The following is a 27,015-nucleotide window of genomic DNA, read 5'->3' as shown; positions in this document are numbered from 1 at the left end:
TATTAGAGGATTTTTCTTTGTACTCTTCAAATGACAGTTCGGAATTATACAAAAAATGGCAACTTAGCGACAACCCTTTCATGACTAAGCCTATTTTTGACATTTGGTGTTTACAAGTTAAAATCCATATTTTTTGCTAGAAAATTACTTAGAGCCCCCAAACATTATATATATTTGTTTAGCAGAGAATCTAGAGAATAAAATGGCGATTGTTGCAATATTTTATGTCACACGGTATTTGTGCAGCGGTGTTTTAAACACAGCTTTTTGGGACAAGGGACGCTTTCATGAATTTAAAAAAAAAAAACAGTAAAGTTAGCCCAATTTTTTGTATAGTATGAAAAAGATGATGTTACGCCGAGTAAATAGATACCAAACATGTCATGCTTTATAATTGCACGCACTGGAATGGCGACAAACTACGGTACCTAAAAATCTCCATAGGCGACGCTTTAAATTTTTTTTTACGGTTACCAGGTTAGAGTTATAGAGGAGGTCTAGTTCTAGAATTATTGCTCTCGCTCTGACGATCATGGTGATACCTCACATGTGTGATTTGAACACCGTTTACATATACGGGCACGACTTCCATATGCATTTTCTATGCTGCGCGAGCTCGCGGCGACGGGGGAGCTTTAAAAATGTTTTTCATATTTATTTTATTTATTTTTATATTAATAAATTGTGTTTAAAAAAAAATTAATCACTTTTATTGCTGTCACAAGGGATGTAAACATCCCTTGTGACAGTAATAGGTGGTGACAGGTACTCTTCATGGAGGAATCGGGGGTCTAGAAGACCTCCGATCCCTCCTTTGCACTTCAAAGCATTCAGATCACCGTTTTCGGTGATTCTGAATACTGTATATTTTTTTTAAACCGGCGCCATTGGCAGCCGAGTAAACGGGAAGTGACGTCATGACGTCGCTTACGTGTTTACAATTAGGAGACTGGAACGAAGCCACTTACGTCATGCTTTATAATTGCACGCACTTGTGGAATGGCGACAAACTACGCTACCTAAAAATCTCCATAGGCGACGCTTTAAATTTTTTTTTACGGTTACCAGGTTAGAGTTATAGAGGAGGTCTAGTGCTAGATTTATTGCTCTCGCTCTGACGATCATGGTGATACCTCACATGTGTGATTTGAACACCATTTACATATACGGGCGCGACTTCCATATGCGTTTTCTATGCTGCGCGAGCTCGCGGCGACGGGGGCGCTTTAAAATTTTTTTTCTTATTTATTTTATTTATTTTTATATTAATAAATTGTGTTTAAAAAAAAAATTAATCACTTTTATTGCTGTCAAAAGGGATGTAAACATCCCTTGTGACAGTAATAGGTGGTGACAGGTACTCTTCATGGAGGGATTGGGGGTCTAGAAGACCCCCGATCCCTCCTTTGCACTTCAAAGCATTCAGATCGCCGTTTTCGGTGATTCTGAATACTGTATATTTTTTTTAAACCGGCGACATTGGCAGCCGAGTAAACGGGAAGTGACGTCATGACATCGCTTACGTGTTTACAATAGGAGACTGGAACGAAGCCACTTACGGCTTCATTCCAGACTGTCACTAGCTGCCGGGGGTGGCGGATTGCTGATCGGGCCTCCCCATGGGAAGGGAGGCCTGGTAGGAGCGGCGGGAGGCGACGAGAGGGGGGGGGCGTCTCCTTCCGCTCCTCCGATATAACAGTCGAGCGGCTTTAAGCTGCATTGGTTGTTATCCCTGGAAAGCCAATCACCGGCTCTAAAAAACAGTACCAGGATGATGCCTGCAGCTGTGGACATCATCCAAAAACCCCCAAAAGCCGAGGCCGCACATCTGTGTACGCTCGGCAGGAAGGGGTTAAAAGAGAAGTGTGGGAATGAAAAAACAAACATTTATATTCACCTAGATGGCTGCAGCATCAGTCAGATGCTGCAGCTTTCCCTAGCTGGCTCTACACTGAGAATTGAGCGATCAAAGACTACTGATTGCTCAGTTTTCAGGACTGTCAGTCACTGTTGTGTACTCTAAAAAACTATATGAATAAAACAGCGCTGCGTAACATGAAGAAACAGCTGCCAACACACCTCTAGATCCAGGTAGTTAGAAATATAAGTGTAAAAAAGTGTGGCGCTATAAATTTAAAAAGAATTCATAGTGACATGTGTGACTGCTGGTTCCCTTACCTAATTACCATGATTGGAATATGCTGTGAATGTCCCCTTTATCTTCATGCAAGCATGTTTTTATTTTTTAAAATCCTTTTTTTACACCTATAGCCTAGTCCCTTTAACAATGTATATTGTCAGCTCCATTGTACTGCTTTACCCCCCCCCACCCCCCACCCCCTAAAATGTCTCCAAATGTAATGTGTGTTCTTCAACTAAATTAGAACCCTCCCCCACCCCCTCAAATGTTTAAAATGTAATGTGTGTTCTTCAACTAAATTAGAACCCTCCCCCAACCCCTCAAATGTCTCCAAATATAATGTGTGTTCTTCAACTAAATTAGAACCCTCCCCCACCCCCTTAAATGTCTACAAATGTAATGTGTGTTCTTCAACTAAATTAGAACCCTCCCCCACCCTCTCAAATGTCTACAAATGTAATGTGTGTTCTTCAACTAAATTAGAACCCTCCCCTACCCCCTCAAATGTCTACAAATGTAATGTGTGTTCTTCAAATAAATTAGAACCCTCCCCTACCCCCTCAAATGTCTACAAATGTAATGTGTGTTCTTCAACTAAATTAGAACCCTCCCCCACCCCCTCAAATGTCTACAAATGTAATGTGTGTTCTTCAACTAAATTAGAACCCTCCCCCACCCCCACCCCCCATACAATTTGATCAATGGGCCAACAGAGGGGGTGAGGAATCTTATAAGTGGGCCTTATATTTTTGAATTTTAAAAATACTACTTCTAAAAAATGTTATACTGCTGTTGTGCAAGAATGTTTTTGTGTAATCTGCTTGCAAAGTTATGTTTAAAAGTACTTATTTTTTTTATTTTTTGACTCCACAGTTTCCTTCCACGCCACAGGAATGGCAGACAGTGGCCTCCCAGTTCGCTGACCGTTGGGACTTTCCCAACTTTGTAGGGGCGATCAATGGGAAACATGTTCATATTGTGCCACCACCCCATTCGGGGTTTTACTACTTCACTTAAAAGGGGTTTAATAGTGTAGTATTGATGGCAGGGGTATCGGCACAATATGATTTTATGTACGTGGACGTGGGGGAAAACGGCTGGATGTCGGATGGAGGAGTCTTCGGCCAGACCGAGTTGTGCCAGCGTCTCCAGACTGGTGGCCTGGGATTGCCACCTGATGCCGAGAACGTTGAGGGACTCCCCTCTGTATTCATCGCAGATGAAGCCTTCGGTCTTGGCGAGCACCTCATGAGGCCGTTCCCCCAAAGGACCCTCACCCCGGAGAGGAGGGTACTTAACTACCGGCTGGCCAGACGAGAAGAGTTATGGAGAATGCCTTTGGGATTATGGCCAGCCGGTTTCGTTTGTTTCTCTCAGCCATCAATATGGCGGACTATAAAATAAATCATATCATCATGTCTTGTTGTGTACTACATAATTTTTTAAAAAGACATTCACAAACCTATATAACTTCTGTGGGGTCTGAGGCCAGACTTAGTGCAGCATCTGTACTCGCAGGCCTGGATACTGGCCGTACTGGCTTGGCCCCCCAAACCGCCCGTCAAGTGCGGGACAGATATGTCAATCATTTTAATGGTAGGGGGGCCATTGCAATGCCAGAACATATTTAAACTTTAAACAAATAAAAAAAAATTATTTACGATAAAATCTCTTGTTTTTATTCTTGTTTGCTTTTATTTTTGGCTGTCTCCTAGGTTCTCCTAGTGCACTTGTAGTGCCAAGTGCATTTCCCTTTAGTAAATAAGGCCCTTTGTCAGTGTAAACACAAAATGAATTCCTAAACTGGTACTGAGTGTTGAAAGAAGAAGCCATACACATTGTTGTTGTTTAAAATTTTTAATGTGCGCACATTCAAACATGTGCATTTTTTAAAAACGTCATTCCAATTTTTATTTTTTTTTCTTGTTTTTACTTTTTTACTCAATATAATTATTTTTATTTTTTTGAGTAACTATATCCAATTTTTTTTTCTTGTTTTTACTTTTTTACTCATATTTTTTTTAATTTATTTTTTTGGGTAACTATAGTCTAATTTTTTGGGGGTATTTTCTGCATAATTTGTTAAATATTTTTATTTTATACATTTTTTTTGGTAAAACAGGGTTTTTTCACACACAAAAAAAAGACACAACTCTGGAACTTACAAAGTTCAACATGTAATAAAATGTGCTGGTGATGTAACCCATGTAAAAGCCAAATTTTGCAGATGCACACAAATTGGGAGTCAAAATGGGTAATGTCAACATTTGCTATCTCCCATCATGGGGGATCAATGGACGTGTTTTGTGGGTGAAATCCCTTCCTCTCACAAACTAGCATTATGAGGAAGGATTTGCAAACACAAAACGTGTACATTGAGATCCCCTGATGGCAGATAGCACATGTTGACACACCATGTGCATCTGCAAAATTTGTCTTTTAATATTTTACAACTAGAAAAATATAACAATGTTCACATTTCAAACTGAAATGAAGAACATCACCTAAAATTTGAGGAAAAATATGTATTTAGAAATATGCAGGCATAAATAGATTACCTTAAGCTGGGGTGTCAGACACTCACCTGGTGGGGTGCAAATCTCGCCCACTTCCTCCACCTCTCCTTCTTCAAGATCCTTGGGTGGGCTTGGGCTTCGGTTTGGGCTAACTACCCAATCAGGCTGGTGAGTTTGGGGGGTCCTGGGATCCTCTGACTGTTGTCTGAGTCTTTTCTCCTCTATGAGAATGAAAAAAAAGTATACTTAGCACACTGATATTAGAGTACAGAAATAGGAATATGAAACCTTGCTTTGAAGTGGTGTACAATTGTCTGTTTGTGAAAAGATCCAATTTTAAGACATGATTAAAATTCCCTTTTAACCAAACTGCATTACTTACCTTTTTTGGCCAAGTTTCACAGATGGAGACACCTCAAGTATCACCTGGAGCCCCTGTGTGGATTACCCAAAAAAATTTTCTCTGGTGTCCCACAGTACAGTAGTGCTCCTGAGTCCAGATGTAGAAACATCTGCTGCGTTCTGTCCTTACATTACACTGAATCATTTTTTCAAAGCATTCCAGTTTCAAACACATCTGCACAACAATATCCTAAACTTCTTTTAATAAGACAAATTATCAAGACCAAAATGTAGGTAGAGCCCTGTACCATCGTATTTCTTGGCAAACGAACAACATTTAGTTAGAATCATATGTATTTTCAAAAGAACGATATTTACGAATGATCGCATCGTTCAACAGTATAAAGGAAAAGCATATATGGATCAGCATGCAAGTTAAGTATCTCAATAAGAACACACGACAAGTACTTACTTTTTTAAGCACCTTCTTGATTCTGCAATATTGTTCTGGCCCCCTCGTTTTTAGGTCAGACCAACGCTTTCTCAATTGTTCTTTATCCCATCGTACCCCAAATTGCTGCTCCAGAGAGGTTACAACTGAGTACATTATTTGGTCCTTCCGCAAATTGGGTCTGGTGTACGGACCATTTTTGCCATCATAGTCCTCCCTCCTCAATATAGCCACCATCTCCACCATTTCTTCAAAGGCCATGTTGGTGGCCTTATATCTCCTCCTGGATCTGGATGTTTGGGGCTCCGGGCTTTCCTCCGCGCTAGTTCCTGAGAATGTCTCTGCCATCATTAACTATATACTCCTACTGCGCAACGAACAGAGAAGGGGTGGGGAAACATCGTCATAAAGAACGTCAGGCGACGCAGGCGGAGCATGACACATGCGCAGTGTATATAAAGCTAGTGCGCTGGCCTACGTATGTCCGAACGGAAGTAGCGAGCGTTATAAACGAAGGTAAGATTTAAACGTGTGTGTGTGTGTGTGTGCACCCTATATTGAGATAAAGATAATACTGGGAGTTTGGACTGACATTACTGTTTTTCTCTTGTGTATTGTCTTTCAGAAAAAATGAATCCCTTTACGGAGGAAGATTTTTTTAGTCATTTTATTGACCTATATGAAGCTAACCGAAACCTGTGGGAGGTCAAACACCCCTTGTATTTCAATAAGCAAGCAAGGCAGGCAACACTGGGGATACTTCTGGAGTTTGTAAAGACTTGAGTCCCCCAGGCAGACATGATGTAAACTAAAATGTTTGATTTGCTTACAAATTTTCATCACAAACATTATTATGTATACATATTGTCACGGAACGCCCCACACTCCGCTTGAGTGCTTCCGTCATATACCGCTTCCTAAGTTCTGAAACACGAGTCCAATGGATCTGGCTATAGGAACCCCAAGAACTAGACAACACCAGTCTTGGAGTACATCAGAACTACCCTTTATTTGAGATCTCCCACACATTTATACACCAGGATGACTCAAAGCTAACCTAATTAACATGAGCTCCAATAGGAGTCGTCCCGTCTCCTACATTGTATAGAGGACAATGTGATCAGCTCATTCAATTTACACACATTACCATAAACATCAACACAGGGTTAATTAGAACAAACAACAATGAGTTGAATACCCTTAGAACCTAGACTAAACTTATTTACATTAAACACATTATAGCTGACATCAGACAGGTGAGTGGAGTTGATGAAATTAGCATCTCCTCACAGGATGTGTCCCAACAGTATAATTCAGTCTTATCATTCTAATATGGCATATAACGGGTTCCAGAGTCTGTGTGTTTTGGGGGGGACATGGAGCTGAATCCAACGTAACACCAACCCCAGGGTCCCCAGGCATACAGCTCACAGAGAGCACCATTCCCCCAAATGCTAGGGCCCATAATCAAAAGGCAACAGGCTTGCATACAGTCCTCTCCAACAGCCTCTGTCCCGGCTAGGTCTGTGACATTTCTCCCCTTTCGGCAGGAGACTAACACAGGAGGAGACCCCAGACGGGTTGACTCCGAAGTTAGTCCATAGTTCCAGTCCTCTACTGCCTGTACCCACACAGTACCCCATACAAATTGTTCCAAACAGAGTATTACTCACCCAGCCAACCTCTGCCTCTCTCAGAGAACATATCTGCCGCTGGGGAGAGGCCTGGACTGGCCCTACTCCCTGGAATCCTTTCTGCCGCTGGAGAGAAGACAGGGTGTCTGGGCTCACTCTGTGATGCTGTTGGGGATTGGGGCCGACTGCCCACCATCCCTGGAGTATACAGGTGGAGACTGAAGTCCCATCCACCTTCACAGGAAATCCATCCTCTGTTAGTTGAGGGCAGAGTCCAGCAGTCCTCGGCCCTGTTGCCAGCCCTTCTGCTGGAAACCCCACACCATCTGTTCCGGCTAACTGTTGGAGAGGGAGGCCGACTGCCCCGCCTCCCTGGAACTCTGTAGTTGTTGCCGGTGCTGGGCAGAGGTTGGTAGCACTCTGCCCTGTTGCCAGCACTTCTGCTGGGGACTCCGCATCCTCTGCTCTGGCTAACTGTTGGGGCAGGAGGCTGGCTTCCTCCACTCCCAAACTGTGTAGCTGCCATTGGGGAGGTGAGCCGGCTGCTTCCTTTTCCATTCCCTCATCTGGCTGCTGGGATGACATGTCGATGGTACTGTCTCCCAGGTACACGGATCTTTGCTGGGGAGGAAAGCCCACTTCCTCCACCCTGGCCAACTGTTGGGGAGGGACAACACACACCTCCTCTCCCTTCTCCCCCTGTATCTGCTGCTGGGAAGTGATTGCCATCTTCTCACCCTGAGCCTCCACAATTGCTGCAGGTGTGGGGCAGAGGTCTTGGACCCTCTGTCCGGTTGCCAGCACTTCTGCTGGGGGTTTTCCAGGTGGTTCCTCCTCTACAGAAACGTCTATTAAATCCCCAGTCTCTGGAATTGGTAAAAGTGTGGGACAGAGGTCTTGGACCCTCTGTTCAGTTACCAGATCTTCAGCTGGAGAAGTTTGTTTTAACTCCATAGATGCTGCTGGCAGAAAATCACATGTCCCTGTCAGTGTTGTGGGAGAAAGGCCGACTACCTCTTCTCTCAAGAAGGCAGAAGCCACTGTTGGTGCTGGGCAGAACACAGTGAACTTTGGCCCTGATAGCAGCTCTTCTGCTGGAGGCTCATCAGGTTGTTTTTCCTCAGCAGAAAAGTCTATCAAATCCCATGTCTCTGCAACTGATGTCTGGGGATAGAGGTTCACCATCTCCTGTCCATGGAACCCAAAAGATGCCATCATTTCTGGGCAGAGGTTAGCAGAGCTCTGCCCTGTTGTCAGCACTTCAGGTTTGGGGACGGCAATCTCCGGATTTTCCACTGCAGATTCTCTGGCATGCTGCTGGACAGGCACATTCCTCCATCCAAGATCATCCCATGCAGAAACAGGATCATCAAGGTCAGTCAGCACTTGCTGCATCCGCCATAAGACCTCCGCCTCCATAGCTGTGGGGGCAGGTTGGCAAAGCACACTATCGCTCTGCCACATTGCCGACTCTTCAGCCAGGATTTCAGGGTTGTCAGCTGGTATTTCCTGATAGTCCCAGGCAAAGGGAGCCCAGCCCTGGCACTGAGCAATGTCTAGCAGCCGTCTGTAGGCGATCTCTAGCTCCCATTCCTGAACGGCCAGAAACTCCAAATCTTCCTGTGCCCAGTGCACTTCCGAAATGTTCAGTAGCCCTTCTCTGAAATCCATGATTTCGTCCACCCGCCGCTCCAAATCACTCCCAAAGTTAGGGTCCCCTGTCAGCTTCACAAACAACAGTCCCAAGCCGCCGTAGCTTAAGCCTTCCGTTGGGCTGTCATCCGCTATCCAGGGACATGCTTGAGATACATGCCACCGGAGGGCTCTGTAGCTCTCATCCAGCTTCATCTCTGCCCAGACCAGCCTGCTTAATTCAGCTGTCTGCTTCTTGTGTGGTTTTTCTCCCAAAAACCGCACCCGCAGTCCGTACTGCGACCAGTACCTTTCCTCGATGGAGGGGAGAACTTTTCCCTGGTGTCGCTGCTCACGGGCTAGCGCTTCCTTCCAGAGTTTGCAGCGAATCGAATCACACCATCCCAGCAGGACCTGCTCCGATACTGGTCCTCTGTGCTGTATCTGCATCTCTCGCAACCTCCTTCTGAATTCCTCATCCATGGCGGCTGGTATCTGTACCTCTCCTCTTCTGCTATCTGGACCTTGGATCCAGATGGAAGTTTGGATGTCCCAGACTTCAGGAAGCTTTCCCGCTGCTTGCCACCAAATGTCACGGAACGCCCCACACTCCGCTTGAGTGCTTCCGTCATATACCGCTTCCTAAGTTCTGAAACACGAGTCCAATGGATCTGGCTATAGGAACCCCAAGAACTAGACAACACCAGTCTTGGAGTACATCAGAACTACCCTTTATTTGAGATCTCCCACACATTTATACACCAGGATGACTCAAAGCTAACCTAATTAACATGAGCTCCAATAGGAGTCGTCCCGTCTCCTACATTGTATAGAGGACAATGTGATCAGCTCATTCAATTTACACACATTACCATAAACATCAACACAGGGTTAATTAGAACAAACAACAATGAGTTGAATACCCTTAGAACCTAGACTAAACTTATTTACATTAAACACATTATAGCTGACATCAGACAGGTGAGTGGAGTTGATGAAATTAGCATCTCCTCACAGGATGTGTCCCAACAGTATAATTCAGTCTTATCATTCTAATATGGCATATAACGGGTTCCAAAGTCTGTGTGTTTTGGGGGGGACATGGAGCTGAATCCAACGTAACACCAACCCCAGGGTCCCCAGGCATACAGCTCACAGAGAGCACCATTCCCCCAAATGCTAGGGCCCATAATCAAAAGGCAACAGGCTTGCATACAGTCCTCTCCAACAGCCTCTGTCCCGGCTAGGTCTGTGACACATATCACTAGACAGTAGTGGAAAAAATGTTCAAATATTGGTGAACAGCTAAAAAAATGGTGGTGTCAAAATGATAGCCTTTTCTACTGGTTTAAAATTAAATTTGCAAGTCATGAGCTGAAAATTGTGTGATTGATGAAGCCAAAAATACAACTATGTCCCTTTTTTTATACACAGGATGAGTTCAGCCAGGAGGAGGCCGTGCTCAGTGGTAGAAAGGGGGAGGCTGTGCCCAGTGGCAGGCAGGAGGTGGCTGGGCCCAGTAGGAGCCTCACAGAATGCCAGGTGCCTCCCCTCCGCCTTCCCACCAATAGGCCTAGGAAGATGACCAGAATAGAGGAGCAATCACTTGCCCTCATTCAGGAAGCAACCAAAATCTTCAGTGACCCCCCAATGCTGAAGGGGCCTATGGTACATATTTGGCCACCAGGTTGATGGAACTGGAGAAGGACCAACGCTTCCTCTGTGAGGGGCTTTTTTCTGAGGCCCTTCAGAAGGGGTTGTGGGGCCAGCTTACTAAAACAAGTCATATTTATAATGAAGCCCCTACTCCTCCTCCTTCTGCCACAAGTACACCACCAGAGGCACAGCCTCCAAGGAAGGCTACAGAGAAGGGTGGAGGGAAGGCTGCAGGGCAGCGTGGAGTGAAGGCTCTACGGAAGAGTCGAAAGTGATTGCCCGACTTGAGTTTGGTCTGACAGAAGACGCAGATTGTGCTCCCTATTATATGGACTCCGCAAGATCCCAATTTTGTTTTCCAATGACTTGATGTGTGCCCTGATGGACAAAAGGATTCACAAATTCCAAAAGTGTCTCCAGTGTTGCCTTCCTCTTTATTTTGTTAACCAGAATAAATGGCTATTTTCTTTACACAAAAAAATGTTATATGTGTTTTTATTCCGAAAGGACAGTTTGTTTGTGAGTAGGCAGGTACATGTCTAAAAGACTATGGGGGTTATTTACAAAAGGCAAATTCATTTCGCAATACAAGTGCAAACTACAAGTGCAAAGTGCACTTGAAATTGCACTGCAAGTGCACTTGTTGGAAGTGCAGTCACTGTAAATCTGAGGGGAAGATCGAAAATGAGGAGAAGCTCTGCTGATTTTATCATCCAATCATGTGCAAGCTAAAATACTGTTTTTTTTAGTTTCCTTGCATGTGCCCCTCGGATCCACAGCGACTGCACTTCCAAGTGCTCTTTGAGTGCAATTTCAGGTGCACTTTTGTACTTGTAGTGCTAAATGAATTTGCCTTTTGACAAATTAACAAGGGACACCAACCTCATTAAGGTTCATAAAAAATACAAGATAATAATATTATTGTGGTAACTTGAAAATACAAAACAAATATAAAATGGAAATCACAAGATTTTTAAAAAATTTTTAAGAAATTGGAAAATATATATTGTTGAAATATAAAATTCTAAAAGATGAGTCTAAAAAAGAATTGTAAACATTATTTATGCAGATCTGGCTTTTAAAAACTAGAATATTAGTCATGACATGAAGATAAATAATGAAGAAAGAAGTTTGTGAGAACTCTGTGTGAATATAAGCAGCAAAACAACTTCATTCTTCTAGCATTATAAAGAAAAAAATAATGCGCTGTATTAAAAGATCACTGAATTAGCAGCGTGAGGAATGTGCTAGCTTCAATACGAAGGCTAGTTTTACGAGACCGAACGCTTCCGTCTTGTACTTGCTTCAGAACATGCGTCATTTTTGGTTCGTCGGATTAGCACACAGACGAACGGTTTGCACGCTAGAAAGCCGAGTCTGTCGGACAGATTTGAAACATGTTTTATTTCTAGGCCCGTCGGACTTTTGGGGAAAAAAAGTCCGCTGGAGCCCACACACGATCGAACTGCACGACAGAGTCCGGTCCGCCGGACCAAGTCTGCCGGAAAGTCTGCTCGAGTGTACGCAGCATTAGTGTCACTGGTCCCCAAAGAGTGTTAAAAGTGTCAGTTAGGAAGTGACAAAAGTGCAGCACTAAAAATATATAAGAAGTAATAAACATATGTATAAATGGTAGTGATACCATATACAGATAATAAAGTGTAAAGTGCAATAAGTGAATGGATAAAAAGGAGCTGCGCTCAAAACACAAGTGAATATAATAAGAAATAATAAAAAATATAATACAAATTGTTAAAAATAAGAGTGAAAAATAAACAGTGAATCAGTCCGTAAATGCTAAATCAATAGTCCATAAATTGATCAAGTAACCACCACAGTGACTTCACAACAATAAAAAGTGCCCGACCACCTTACGAACTGCCTGCTTACCGAACGGCAGGAGGCAAGAAGCAATCGACTGTAACCCAGCCACGGCCTTTATATTCCAAGGACAGCTGCTGGACTGACACGGGACTGCCCCTAGTCATAGGTCTGATGGTAACAACCCCCTAGGCGTCCCACTGGATCGAAGATATAATGGACTGTACTCCGGGGAATGCTCAAAGAAGGGAGAAACTGACTATAGCATAATACAGCCCTCAAGCTTGCTGCAGGTTCAGCTTCAAACTGTGCTTTGCTACTACACAGGGTATTCACTTGCAAGTCTCTGAAAGCAGATTTTCTCACTGGACTTATTCCCACTTCACAGGGTTTCCCTGTGAAGTGGGATTTATTATATATTTTTAGCGCTGCACTTTTGTCACTTGCTAGGTTTTGCACAATTTTCTGTTGGATTGTAGTGTTAGCTGCTATTGTTATAAGACTTTTGTACAGTAATTTTCTGATATAGTCAAAAGTGTCAGTTAGTCAGTAATATTCAAAAGTGTCAGTTAGTGTCCGATTTGGCCGCCGCAATATTGCAGTCCCAGTATAAGTCACTGATCACCACCATTACTAGTAAAAAATAAATAAAAATTCCATAAATATATCCTATAGTTTGTGGAGGCTATCACTTTTGCACAAACCAATCAACATATGCTTACTGGGATTTTTTTTACCAAAAATATGTAGCAGAATATATATTGGCCTAAACTGATGAAGAAATTAGATATTTTACATTTTTTTATTGGAATTGTTTTATAGCAGAAAGTAAAAAATGTTGGTCTTTTTTGTTTATAGCGCAAAAACTGAAAAACCCCAGCGGTGATCAAAGAGGTGATACGGCAACAAAACCCCTGTCTGGTTTTGCCTATATAGAAGGCAGAGCATCATATATACTAGGCCACGTGTCTGACAATTGGCGAAATGAAGAGGTAAGAACACCTCTCCATTCAGCAAAACAAAAGTCTTTTCTGTTCTGATGGGGACAGTGGGAGCAATGGCCGCACGGAAAAGACCCTTGTGTGGGACAATGCTCTTTAACCAATTCCCCTTTAAATTCACTTGTAACTAGTCTTTCTTTAATTGACATGACCCTTCTGAAGATAATAGAAGGAATAATTGGAACAAATTTCTGGATTTTTAAGTCATCTGTTAAGATTGACCAATGACGTTGAATAATCACTCAATTTGTTTGTGTTGATTAGAGAAACGCATAATTATGAGAGTGGTATTATCGTTGGAAATTATAGTCTGTAAACCCCATGCCCAAAAAAATGGCATGGGGTCCCCCCAAATCCATGCCAGAACCTTATCCGGGCATGCAGCGTGGCAGGTCAGGAAAGGGGGGGGCAAACAAGCACCCCCCCTGAACAATACCAGGCGACATGCCCTCAATACCAGGGGTTGTGGGCTTTCCCCCCTCCCATGTGAATGAGTTTAGGATACATTGTACCCCTACCCATTCACAAAAAAAAATCAGTGTAGCGTTACAAAAAACAAGAGACGGTTTTTGACGGTTTTAATAAAGGACTTGTGAAAAACCATCTCTTGTTTTTTGTAAAACTACACTGCTTTTTTCTGGTGAATGGGTAGGGGTACAAGGGGTATCCTGCCCGTAGACCCCACAACCACCGGCCAGGTTTGTGAGGAAGAGGCCCTTGTCCCCATCAACACTCCCCCCATCACCCTCCCATGTTGAAGGCATGTGGCCTGGTATGGATCAGAAGGGGGGGGGTGCTCAATCGCCCCCCCTTTCCAGACTTGCCAGGCTGCATGCTCAGATAAAGGTCTGGTATGGACTCTGAACTTTTTTTCCTTTTGCGTGGGGTTTACCCTCAAAATCCATATCAGACTGAAGGGTCTGGTATGGTCTTGGGGGGATCCCACACTGTTTTAAAAAAAGAAATTGGTGTGGGGTTACCCCTCAAGCTTAAGACCCTCAAAGGGCCTGGTATGGATTGGGGGGGCCACGCCGTTTATTCTATAAGTTTGGCATGAGGTTTTATCTATACCAGAATCAAAGGATTTGTTTTGAGTCAAAGTACAAGTCGCAATCATCTCAAAGTCAGATCAAAATCGGATCCTGTTCATTGAAGTCACATGGAAGCCAGACCTGAATTCACAGGGCAAAGTCAGATCAGAAGTCATGCGACTTCCATGTCAGATCGGTGTGAACATAGCCGTAGACAACCTTTTAGAGTCCTTTCACCTGCTGCTGATCCACTCCGTTCAGCAGGGAATCCATTAACAAAACCCCTGCTGAATCAGAGCTGACTGGCATGAATGTCAGTTTGTGACATCAGTACTCATTCCGTTTGTGTCTGTATTTTGACAGTGGAGTGATAGTTATATGGGCAGCTGGATGTAAACAAATTTATATCTGTTTACATCAGGATACGTCTGATCCGTCATGTTTAGGTCAAGAAAGATGTAAAAGGATGCATTCCTTTTACATTTTCTTCCAGACCTGAAGGTACTCTGAGATAGGTGGATGCAAACAGACACTTTATCCACCTGCCCATGGAGCTGCATGGAGCTCAGGTCTGCCTGAAAAACTGACATGCGGACCTGATCATAAAGCCTATGTGAAAAAGGCCTTAAGCGAAAAAAGAATGGGTTTTTGAGGAGGTTTACAGTTTTTAGAAATTATATAGCAGGAAGTAACCAAAAAGACAGATACTGTAAACGCTCTGTATATAAAGTTGCAGTTGTTGAATGAAAACAAGAATGTTAAATCAAAGCTATATCTGCCTAGGAGCAGTAAGTGTTAGCTTGTACGAGTAGTTTCCCTAATTTTCAGTCACACCTTATGTTAGCGAAAGTTCTCCTTCAGCAGTTGTTTCTTGGATAAATACACAGCACAGCACATTTAGCACTGAACTGTGCCATGAGGTAAACATTTCCTTTCTTGCACAAGTTAATAAACACAGCTGGTTTACATCCTGCATTGTCTCAGTAGGCCTCTGGACTGATTTTCAAAGTTTGTATGGAGTCTGTTGCTTTAGAAATGTTATAATGTATTTCCTATTAAGTCATTTCCAGGAAACTTGCTTTTGATCAGCTTCCTGTTCCCTGTTTTTATTTGTACCAAAGAGAATGGCTCTCTAAACTGTGATCAGGTACAGAAATAAGCTGTGTAGCCAAATGGTTGACACAATAGGCAATTGATAATGAATATTGTTTGAGGTATCCTGTTTCTGTGTCCTCTGTTAAAAATAATTCACACTGACTCTATTTTCTTACAACTCAGAAGGGTGTATTAGCACTTCTAGCCTAAAAGTGTTTAAAATTGTAAACAGAGCAATAGTCGTCAAAACCAGGCTACAGAATACATATAAATGTACATATCTTTCATGTTAGGAAATATAATAATAAAGTGTCAATCCCAAGCTAACTTATAAAACTAAAATCCAAAACCAACAAAAATAATAAACTTCAACAATAATAAATGTGTGTTGGTAAATCCTAATAGTGGCTGCAAACAGTGAATTCTTTACACACAAACTATTATGAGAAAATACATAAAAATGAAAACCTCATACCAACTCCCTACCTCCACACAAAAACGCCTGCTAGCAATCTGTGCTCCAGTGCAGATCAATATTCAAATAAAGATACCCATCAAGTGAAACAAACAAAAATTTATATTATTGTTCCAGAGTAAGAGAAAGTATATATAAATCAATATAAAAAACAATATATAAAAACACAACAAATGAATGTTTCTTTAAATGACTCACAATCACTTTATAATAAGCTTAAATTTAAAAAGTGCCTTCTTTCTTCACATCCAAAGTTTTTCTTTTTTATTACACCTCTTGTGTTATATTGAAATTCCAATATAGTGATTCCCACCATCGTTCACTTATGCGCTCACCTCAAATGGTGGACCTGCCATGTGCCAGGTCATAAAACGCAATATGCATCAATGCAGCAATAAAAATTTTTAGCAATCGTGTCAGTGGTAGCAGTAGAAAACCTTGCTATTATTGGTGTCGGTGACAGAAATAGTAACCCCTCTTCGTTGGTGTCAGTGACAGTGGCATCAATAATAACCCCCACCCCTTTACTGTTGTCAGTGGCACCAATAAATATTCCCCATCCATTGTAATTAGTGGCAGTAATTATAACTCCCCTTTCATTGGTGTTCAGTGATTACTTTTGAGCACACAACCATGCGACTTCCTCCCTCCCCTAAAATGATCAATCTCCAATTTCTGAGCAACTGATTAAGTATATTTCATCTGGAAATTTAAAACAGTGTGTCTTTTTTGTATTCAATTGAAAATAAAAAGAAAACATGAAACAGTTTGCACCATACCTTTGAACCCTTTATTGTATGAGCCACAATTGCTGTGGCTAGGAGCAAGCTCATTGCATCTGGAAGTATAAAATGAGTGTCTTGTTTTGGAGACTGGAGATGGGAAAATGTTAGAGTATTGCACTACTATTGTCAAGCCTTCATTGCAATAGTCTGCAATTTCTGATGCTGATATTAGAAATACTGCAACTGCCAGCATAAAATTGACTTTCTTTTTGACAGACTGAAATAGAAAAATTTGACAGTTTTGCTGCTAAGCTTTTAATCCTTTTTGGCCTGGACACTTTTTCTGAGATAGATCAAGTAGTGCTTTTTTTCCCATACAGAAGAGAGAAACAATATAAATTCAGTACAACTTTTATACACCTTGGACAAGCTGATAGTGCTGAGGTAGAGGGCAAGAAGATTGAAAGGAAAATGATTCTATTTTTATTTGAAATTTAAAACTGAAAAATGTAAGTGATTTCAAGTATACCTACTAAGGCTGGCCATACATTATACAGTTTTCTTGTACAACTTTCCTTTAGATTTACCAAAACCATATAATACGAGGTCAAACCTAAACACTTTCAATTTGTATCCAATCAGACAGGCCCTTATATTACATAGTTGAAGGTAAATCTAAAGAAAATTGAATAAGAAAATTGTATGGTGTATGGCCAGCTTAAGCCTTTTTTGAATAGAGCAATATATCTAAAAGAAAAAGCAGGCATATTTTGTCAAAAAATATAAAATTAAGTGTAATATTTGTGTAGACATATATATATATATATATATATATATATATATATATATGTATTGTTAAGATTTGCTGCAAAGAATTACATCCTTATTAACTACTTCCGGACCAGCTGATGCAGTTGTACTGCGGCAGGTTGGCTCCCCTGCGTGAAACACCGTCATTGTACGTTGGCCTCTTTAAGAGGAATAGGGGGTGCGATGCTGGAGCCGATGCGCGTGGCCGGCAGTCGCGATGTCTGCCGGACACCCGCGATTGCTCCACAGAGAGACAGAGCGGAGATCTGTCAATGTAAACAGAGAGATCCCCGTTCTGTCAGGGAAGTACAGAGAGATCTGCTGTTCCTAGTGATCAGTAGGGATGAGCCGAACACCCCCTGTTCGGTTCGCATCAGAACTTGCGAACAGGCAAAACATTTGTTCGAACATGCGAATACCGTTAAAGTCTATGGGACACGAACATGAATAATCAAAAGTGCTAATTTTAAAGGCTTATATGCAAGTTATTGTCATAAAAAGTGTTTGGGGACCCAGGTCCTGCCCCAGGGGACATGGATCAATGTAAAAAAAAGTTTTAAAAAAGGCCGTTTTTTCGGGAGCAGTGATTTTAATAATGCTTAAAGTGAAACAATAAAAGTGTAATATCCCTTTAAATTTCGTACATGGGGGGTGTCTATAGTATGCCTGTAAAGGGGCGCATGTTTCCCGTGTTTAGAACAGTCTGACAGCAAAATGACATTTCAAAGGAAAAAAAGTCATTTAAAACTACTCGCGGCTATTAATGAATTGCCGGTCCGACAATACACATAAAAGTTCATTGATAAAAACGGCATGGGAATTCCCCACAGGGGAACCCCGAACCAAAATTTTTAAAAAAATGACGTGGGGGTCCCCCTAAATTCCATACCAGGCCCTTCAGGTCTGGTATGGATATTAAGGGGAACCCCGGCCAAAATTAAAAAAAAAAAAAATGGCGTGGGGTCCCTCTCAAAATCTATACCAGACCCTTCAGGTCTGGTATGGATTTTAAGGGGAACCCCGTGCCAAAATTTAAAAAAAATGGCGTGGGGTCCCCCCAAAAATCCATACCAGACCCTTATCCTAGCACGCAACCTGGCAGGCCGCAGGAAAAGAGGGGGGGACGAGAGCACCCCCCCTCCTGAACCATACCAGGCCACATGCCCTCAACATTGGGAGGGTGCTTTGGGGTAGCCCCCCAAAACACCTTGTCCCCATGTTGATGGGGACAAGGGCCTCATCCCCACAACCCTTGCCTGGTGGTTGTGGGGGTCTGTGGGCAAGGGGCTTATCGGAATCTGGAAGCCCCCTTTAACAAAGGGACCCCAGATCCCGGCCCTCCCCCCTGTGTGAAATGGTAAGGGGGTACAAAAGTATCCCTACCATTTCAGAAAAAAAGTTTCAAAAATGTTAAAAATGAGAAAAGACAGTTTTTGACAATTCCTTTATTTAAATGCTTCTTCTTTTTTCTATCTTCTATCTTCTATCTTCTTTCTTCTATCTTCTATCGGTTTCTTCCTCCATCTTCTTCTTCTTCTGGTTCTTCTGGTTCTTCCTCCGGTGTTCTCATCCGGCATCTTCCTACGCGGCGTCTTCTTATCTTCTTCTCCTCGGGCCACTCCGCATCCATGATGGCATGGAGGGAGGCTCCCGTGTGACGCTTCTCCTCTTCTGATGGTTTTTAAATAACGGGGGCGGGGCCACCGGTGACCCCGCCCCCCTCTGATGCACAGGGACTTGACGGGACTTCCCTGTGGCATTCCCTGTGACGTCAGAAGGGGGCAGGGTTAGGTAATAGGTTACCCCACCCCCTTTGATGTCACAGGGAATGCCACAGGGAAGTCCCAGTCAAGTCCCCGTGCGTCAGAGGGGGCGGGGTCACCAGGTGGCCCCGCCCCCTGTTATTTAAGAACCGTCACAAGAGGAGAAGCGTCACACACAGCGGGAGCCTCCCTCCATGCCATCATGGATGCGGAGCGGCCCGAAGGGAAGAAGACGCCAACGCCGCGGAGGAAGATGCCGGACAAGAACACCGGAGGAAGAACTAGAAGAACCAGAAGAAGAAGATGGAGGAAGAAACCGAAGGAAGATAGAAGATAGAAGAAAGAAAATAGAAGAAAGAAGATAGAAGAAAGAAGAAGCATTTAAATAAAAGAATTGTCAAAAACTGTCTCTTGTCATTTTTAACATTTTTGACAGTTTTTTTGTACCCCCTTACCATTTCACACAGGGGGGAGGGCCGGGATCTGGGGGTCCCCTTGTTAAAGGGGGCTTCCAGATTCCGGTAAGCCCCCCGCCCGCAGACCCCCACAACCACCAGGCAAGGGTTGTGGGGATGAGGCCCTTGTCCCCATCAACATGGGGACAATGTGTTTTGGGGGGCTACTCCAAAGCACCCTCCCAATGTTGAGGGCATGTGGCCTGGTACGGTTCAGGGGGGGCACTCTCCCATCCCCCCCTCTTTTCCTGCGGCCTGCCAGGTTGCATGCTCGGATAAGGGTCTGGTATGGATTTTTGGGGGGCCCACGCCATTTTTTTTTAATTTTGGCACGGGGTTCCCCTTAATATCCATACCAGACCTGAAGGGTCTGGTATAGATTTTGAGGGGGACCCCACGCCATTTTTTAAAAACATTTTGGCTGGGGTTCCCCTTAATATCCATACCAGACCTGAAGGGCCTGGTATGGAATTTAGGGGGACCCCCACGTCATTTTTTTTTAAATTTTGGTTCGGGGTTCTCCTGTGGGGAATTCCCATGCCGTTTTTATCAATGAACTTTTATGTGTATTGTCGGACCGGCAATTCATTAATAGCCGTGAGTAGTTTTAAATGACTTTTTTTCCTTTAAAATGTCATTTTGCTCTCAGACTGTTTTAAACACAGGAAACATGCGCCCCTTTACAGGCATACTATAGACACCCCCCATGTACGAAATTTAAAGAAATATTACACTTTTATTGTTTCACTTTAAGCATTATTAAAATCACTGCTCCTGAAAAAATGGCCGTTTTTAAAACTTTTTTTTACATTGATCCTTGTCCCCTGGGGCAGGACCCAGGTCCCCAAACACTTTTTATGACAATACCATGCATATAAGCCTTTAAAATTAGCACTTTTGATTTCTCCCATAGACTTTTAAAGGGTGTTCCGCGGCTTTCGAATTTGCCACGAACACCCCAAATTGTTCGCTGTTCGGCGAACTGGCAAACAGCCGATGTTCGCGCCAAACATGAGTTCGACTCAAACTCAAAGCTCATCCCTAGTGATCAGGAACAGCGATCTCTTTCCTCCTCCATGCAGTCCCATCCCTCCCACAGCTATAAACACCTCCCTAGGGAATACTAGGGAATACTCAACTCCTTGATTGCCCCCTAGCGTTAACCCCTTCCCTACCAGTGACATTTATACAGTAATTAGTGGCTATTTTTAGCACTGATCGCTGTATAAATGTCAGTGGTCCCAAAAAAGTGTCAAAAGATCTGTCCGCCGCAATGTCGCAATCCTGCTAAAAATCACTGATCACAGCCATTACTAGTAAAAAAATACCATAAATCTATCCCCTATTTTGTAGACACTATAACTTTTGCGCAAACCAATCAATGTACGCTTATTGTGATTTTTTTACCCAGAATATGTAGAAGAATACATATTGGCCTAAACTGATGAAGAATTTTTTTTTTCAATTTGGAATATTTATTATAGCAAAAAGTAAAAAAATATTTTTTTTTTCAAAATTGTCAGTCTTTTTTTGTTTATAGCGCAAAAAATAAAAACTGCAGAAGTGATCAAATACCACCAAAAGAAAGCTCTATTTGTGGGAAAAAAAGGGCATAAATTTTGTTCGGTACAGCTTCGCATTACTGAGCAATTATTAGTTAAAGCGACGCAGTGCCGTATTGCAAAAAATGGCCTGGTCAGGTAGGAGGCAACTCCTTCCGGTCCTTAAGTGGTTAATGAGAGAATTGTTTTGAGGCAGATACCTGGAACTGCATTTTAATTATATAGACTTCTGTTGAGCAGGAATGGCCATGCTGAACCAACTGAATTTCAATCCATCTATGGGCAAATTGCAACAGTAAGTGTGTTACTGGCCAGATCACCTCAGTTTTGTTATTGCTATCTATGTTTGTTAGGTTTCTCGTAAGCCCAAGGACATTGTCTGTCTGCTTCTGCAGAGTGTTCTCTATTAGACAGAGTGAGAAGATATAATGTATTGGTTTATGAATATTTATTCTTCTCTGGCAAATCACTAAAGGGATTTATGCCAATGATGTGAGCCAAGAAAGAGCATAAATATTTAGAGAGAACATCTAGTCTTTGTCTCCCAGGCCCAGACAGGTGATGGTGTGCCCCTCCCTCCCTGTCTTTGCCTGGAGAGGTTACTTATTAGAAGGGTCCAGTCCTTTTCCTCCCCAGGCTTTCACTTGAACAGGGTGTAGTGGTGGAAGGCTCTCTGCCTCCTAGGCTTGCTGCCTCTGAAGGGTATAGCTGCTGCGAAGTCAAGCTTTATACTATATAGGCCCCTTGGGAAGGAAGCTGAAGTTGAAGAAGTGTTCTGCTTATTCAATTGCCCTTCTGGGCTTAAAAGTCTACAACTGGCCTGTGAGAGGAGCCCAAGATACAAGGTAACCTGATTTGCCTTGGACATGCTCTTCCCTGGACAACTGAGCCAATAAAATAGCAAAACAAAGATAGGTGAAGTTTGAGGCCATTGGTGAGTGCCTGGGTACAGCATAAGGCAAATCACCAGTAGGAAGACTAGAAGACCATTACAATCCAGCAGCTTCTTCAAGGTTCATTACTACACTTAAATACAAATATTCCTGAGCTAAATAGTGCATTAAAGAGTATGTAAACCATAATTCGTCCCTCTAGGCATATAGGTTGGGAAGACTCAGTAACCAAGAGTTTAAATCGCAGTAATTATAACAGCAAAAAGAACTTTATATTAGATTATTTATCCAAGCTGTTTGATAGTTTCCTTCTTCACTTCACTGCACGGCTCTGGTCTGTGAGTGGGGCCTTCATTGGAATAGGCTGCAATTTCTGAGGGAGATAGAAAATGTACTACAACTGCAAGCTTAAAGTGGTGTTCCGGCCAAAATGATACTTTTTAAATAAAAATACCCCTATAATACACAAGCTTAATGTATTCTAGTAAAGTTAGTCTGTAAACTAAGGTCTGTTTTGTTAGTTTATAGCAGTAGTTTGTTATTTTATAAACTTACAGCAGGCCGTGGCCATCTTAAGTGTGGGCATTTGAAGCCAGACTGTATTTCTTCCTGGATCTCATCCTTGCAGATCTCACACATGCTCAGTGCAGCACAAGCAGTGTAATAGTTCTCAGGTCAGGTTTCCATAGCAACGGCAGTTTCAGAGGAAGTTGCCACCCCTTCCCAGAAGGCATTGCAAACAGGAAATGATGCGATGGGCCGCGGCCAGGGAGGAGGAAGTGAAAAATGAATACAGCAGATATACAGTAGGTGCTGAGAAAAAAAATTTAAAAATATCCAATTTGTTTACAGTGCACAGTTTAGTGAGGGATGCTGAAGAGTTGTAAAAGTGGGTGGAACTCCACTTTAACATTGACTTCCTTTTTAACAGACTGAAATATAAAAATGTGACAGATTTGCTGCTAAGTTTGTAATCTTGCAAAGAAAACCTTGGCATGCATAGCGCTGCCACCAGGAATAAGGAAGAGCAACTGGCAGGATCATTAGGTATTTTTTATCTAATGTAACAATTTCACAGAAAACTAAGAGCACACATAATCAGGCAATTTTGTTTGGGAGCCTCTCATGAAGAAATAGCTTTTGGGAATACAGACATCCTAAATGCAGTGGTGTGGGGGCGAGGCTTGGCAGCATAGCCGGACGCATGACTTGCGAGCTCCGCCGAGACTCCGTGCATTTTTCCTGCTAACCTCCTTAAAACAACCGATCTCGGAGCTGTCTAGCCCTCCGGCGATTACTACACCACTCACCCGGCAGCTGTGGTGTCTTACACCCGCTAGGAAGATGTCCAGATGTGGCCCTGCCTCTTGCCTTGCACCGAACCATGCGGCCCAAGATGGCGACCCAGCACAAAAGTCTGCCAAGGAGAAGTACAGGGAGGCAACACAGAAGCTGTTCTCACCGCCCGGCACACGGGACACATCAGACCTGCCTGGAGACGTGCCTGAGGACCACAGCGGCTCACAGACTGACGCCGACGACACTTGAAGATCCAACAGCGCCATTACTGCCATGGGTCACTGTGAGTACAACCCCTGTGAGTCAGACCCCACATGTGGCTACGTCCCAAGGCTCGGGTGGACCCGAACCCACACTGAGAGATATCTTCTTTGTGGTTACGTCATGTAAAGGGGGTGAAAGCAGAAATGTCCATCTTATGCCAGGACATGCAAAAATTTAAAAAATGCAAAAATTAAAGAGACCGCACCTCAGCCATTGAAGGGTGCATTAGTATCATAGAAGACTAATGAGCCCCCATGCAGAGAGAATCACACGCTCAGCAACTGCTGGTGGCCAAACATGCTGCGAGACTCAACGATTTAGAAAATTTTTTGCAGGAACAATACCAGGGCTATCGGTATTCTGGAAAAGATAGAGGGGAAAAACCCAGTACATTTTATAGAGCAATGGCTGCTGAGCAAGTTTGGGAAGGAGTCATTTTCATCAATGTTTGCAGTAGAGCGTGCACACCGCGTCCCCACCATACCCCTGCCTCCAGGTAATCCTCCTCAAGGTTTCCTGTTTAAACTGCTCAATTATAAAGACCGATATGCTATTCTTTCCAAAGCAAAATCATTGTGCGATGCTCTAGTAATGGATAACTCCAAGATTGTTGATCTGATTGTAGAGATTTTCTTGATTTTTTGGCCGAGGTGCAAAAGCAATGGGCCCAGTTCAACGAGGTCAAGAAGAGACTTCGCTCCCTTGAGCTGCAGTATGCCATGCTTTATCCTGTCCGCCTGCGTGTGGTATCCAGAGCTGAAGTGCATTTCTTTGAAAAACCCACACTGGTGATGCAGTGGTTGGATGGAGAGGAGCGCTCCCTACGAGATGAGCTAAGCAGACACTGGAGAGCAACCTGATTGTTGTTACCTACACCCCATATACTAAGCCACACTCCCTCTAAAGAGATTCTGTTCAATTTGCGTATAGTGATCCGGTAAGGGCAGAGGACTATCTACACAAGTCACGTCAGAACTAACAGTGCCGCTGAAAACAACGCGCGGCCTGGTGCCTGTTGGCTCCTCAATGCCGGCTACTGAACTTAGCCCCCAAGTTGCAAATCCCTCGTGGACATTACAGTTCTTCTTTTTGATAAGTTGGACCCTGTTGGTCCCTACGCTCTCTACCTGCCTAATCTCTTTATTTACAGGTGCTACCCTCATGATCAAGGACTGTCTTATGGATTTTGGAACAAATCTAAGCAAATGTTTTATTGTCCACATGGGTTGCTGCCTGGGTATTACTCGAGCCTCTATATGTCTTGCCCACTGCTCCATGCCCTGTATGATTCTGTGTTAGCACCCCATGGCTAAATGTAATGTGATAACAAGCTGGAATGTACGGGGTCTTGGAGACAGAGTGAAGTGGTTGGTGGTGTCCCACATGCTCAAACGCCTGGGTTCCTCCGTAGTGTGTCTTCAGGAGACCCATCTGTCCCCCAGTCAGATATCCCCATTTTCTGTACAGGTGTTTGGCACCCAGTTTCACTCTGTCTTCTCCTCCTACTCCTGAGTCAGCGTGTTGGTTGGTACGAATGTGCCCTTTGCATGCTCAACCTCACTTATTGACCCATATGGTCGATTTATATTCTTATTATGTAGTCTAGATGGTTTGCATTGAATTATCATGAACGTGTATATTCCTCCTCCTTTTTTCAGTAGAGGTTGTCAAACTTTTAGCTAACTTTCTGGCACATCACCCCAACATACCTGCAATCATTGTAGGTGATTTTAATAATTACCTAGATGCAGAACTGGATAAATACTCTAGACGGCTCCACCACACAACCCGAGAAGAGTCCAGACTTCCTTTGCTCAGCTTCTGTCGGAGCTAGGCTTGAGGGTTATCTGGAGGCTTAAACACCCGCAGGTTAAGTGCTACTCATGTCACTTGACCACCTATGGGGAACTTTCTAGAATCGACCTTGGTCTAGGCAACGATGCAATGCTCCCATTGGTATCATCCTCACAATACGAAGCTAGAACTATCTCTGACCATTCTCCGCTATGTATTAAAATTCTTACCTCAGGGGTAGCCAAATGGGTTTGTTGGAAAATTAATCAGTTTTGGTTGTCGATATTCCCTAGCCCTGATCCCATACATCATAACTTGTCCACATTTATACACCTTAACAAAACAACGGCCAGTCCTGGTATTTTCTGGGACGCACTGAAGGCCTTTTTTAAGAGACCAATTTATCAAAACAATTGCTGCCAATAAGACCAAGACCGGGTCCTGGGAACAATCCGTGCTTCGGGAAGTTGAGAAGGCAGAATCGACGTTTGACGATTCCCCCACTGAACAGACCGAAAGGGCTTGGAAGAAGGCTCAACATATAGCTAAGGACATGGTTCTAACGAAAGCTGAAAACAAAAGGTTCTTTCTTCAACAGAAATATTTCAAAGAAGGGGAAAGTACAGGCTATATGCTGGCTCTGATGATAAGATCTCAAAGGAGATCCTCACATATAGAGACGATCACCAGTCCATCAGGACACCTGGTCTCCTCTCATGCAGACATTCTGTCCATGTTTTGAGATTTCTATGCTGATCTGTACTCCTCTAAAGTCTCGCCAACTCTGGGTGAAATAAGGTCCTTTCCTGACAAGAGCTATGTCCCGCAGCTCTCAGCTGCGGATGCAGAGCAACTGAATCTTACGATTAATGAGATGCTTGAGGCACTAGCACTTTCCTCTCCTGGCAAGTCTCCAGGAGCGGATGGCTTGCCAGCGGAGTTATACAAACGCTACTCTGAGACGCTGATGCCCCAATTGAGAGAGGTATTCCTAGATGCCTTAGAAAACGGATGCTTGTCCCAATCTATGAATGAAGCAATAATTATTCTAATGCTAAAACCAGGTAAGGAGGCCCACTCCCCAGATTCCTATAGGGCCATCTCGTTGCTAATAATGGATGTGAAATTTACTAGCCAGGGTTCTGGCTAATAGACTGGCCAAAGTTATCCATAAAGATCAATCGGGGTTCATTCCCTCTAGGTCCACAGCCCTTAACATCAGATGATTATTTCTCAACCTCCAGCTACCTGTCAACAACCCAGGCCAGAGAGCGATTCTATCATTAGACGCAGCTGAGGCCTTCGACAGTGTCGAGTGGCCTTACCTGTGGGAGAAGCGCTATGGACTGGGAGATAACTTTATTGCCTGGGTGAGGTTGTTGTATGCGGCCCCTACAGCTAGAATACGCGTAAATGAAGATCTCTCAGACCCTTTTCCCCTTTTTAGGGGCACGAGACAGGGGCGCCCATTGTCACCCCTGTTATTTGCATTAGCCCCGGATCCATTGGCAGGTACCATACACTCATCCCCGGCTATTGTAGGCTTTAACAGAGTATCGGGCATTGAAAAGATCTCCCTCTATGCGGATGACACCCTTCTCTATTTGGGGGATGCGGGCATATCCCTCACCAACGCAATGGCGGTGATTCGGCACT

The sequence above is a fragment of the Aquarana catesbeiana genome, linkage group LG03 (assembly GCF_042186555.1).
Source record: "Aquarana catesbeiana isolate 2022-GZ linkage group LG03, ASM4218655v1, whole genome shotgun sequence".
Taxonomy (NCBI): domain Eukaryota; kingdom Metazoa; phylum Chordata; class Amphibia; order Anura; family Ranidae; genus Aquarana; species Aquarana catesbeiana.
This window is presented reverse-complemented; position numbering follows the sequence as displayed.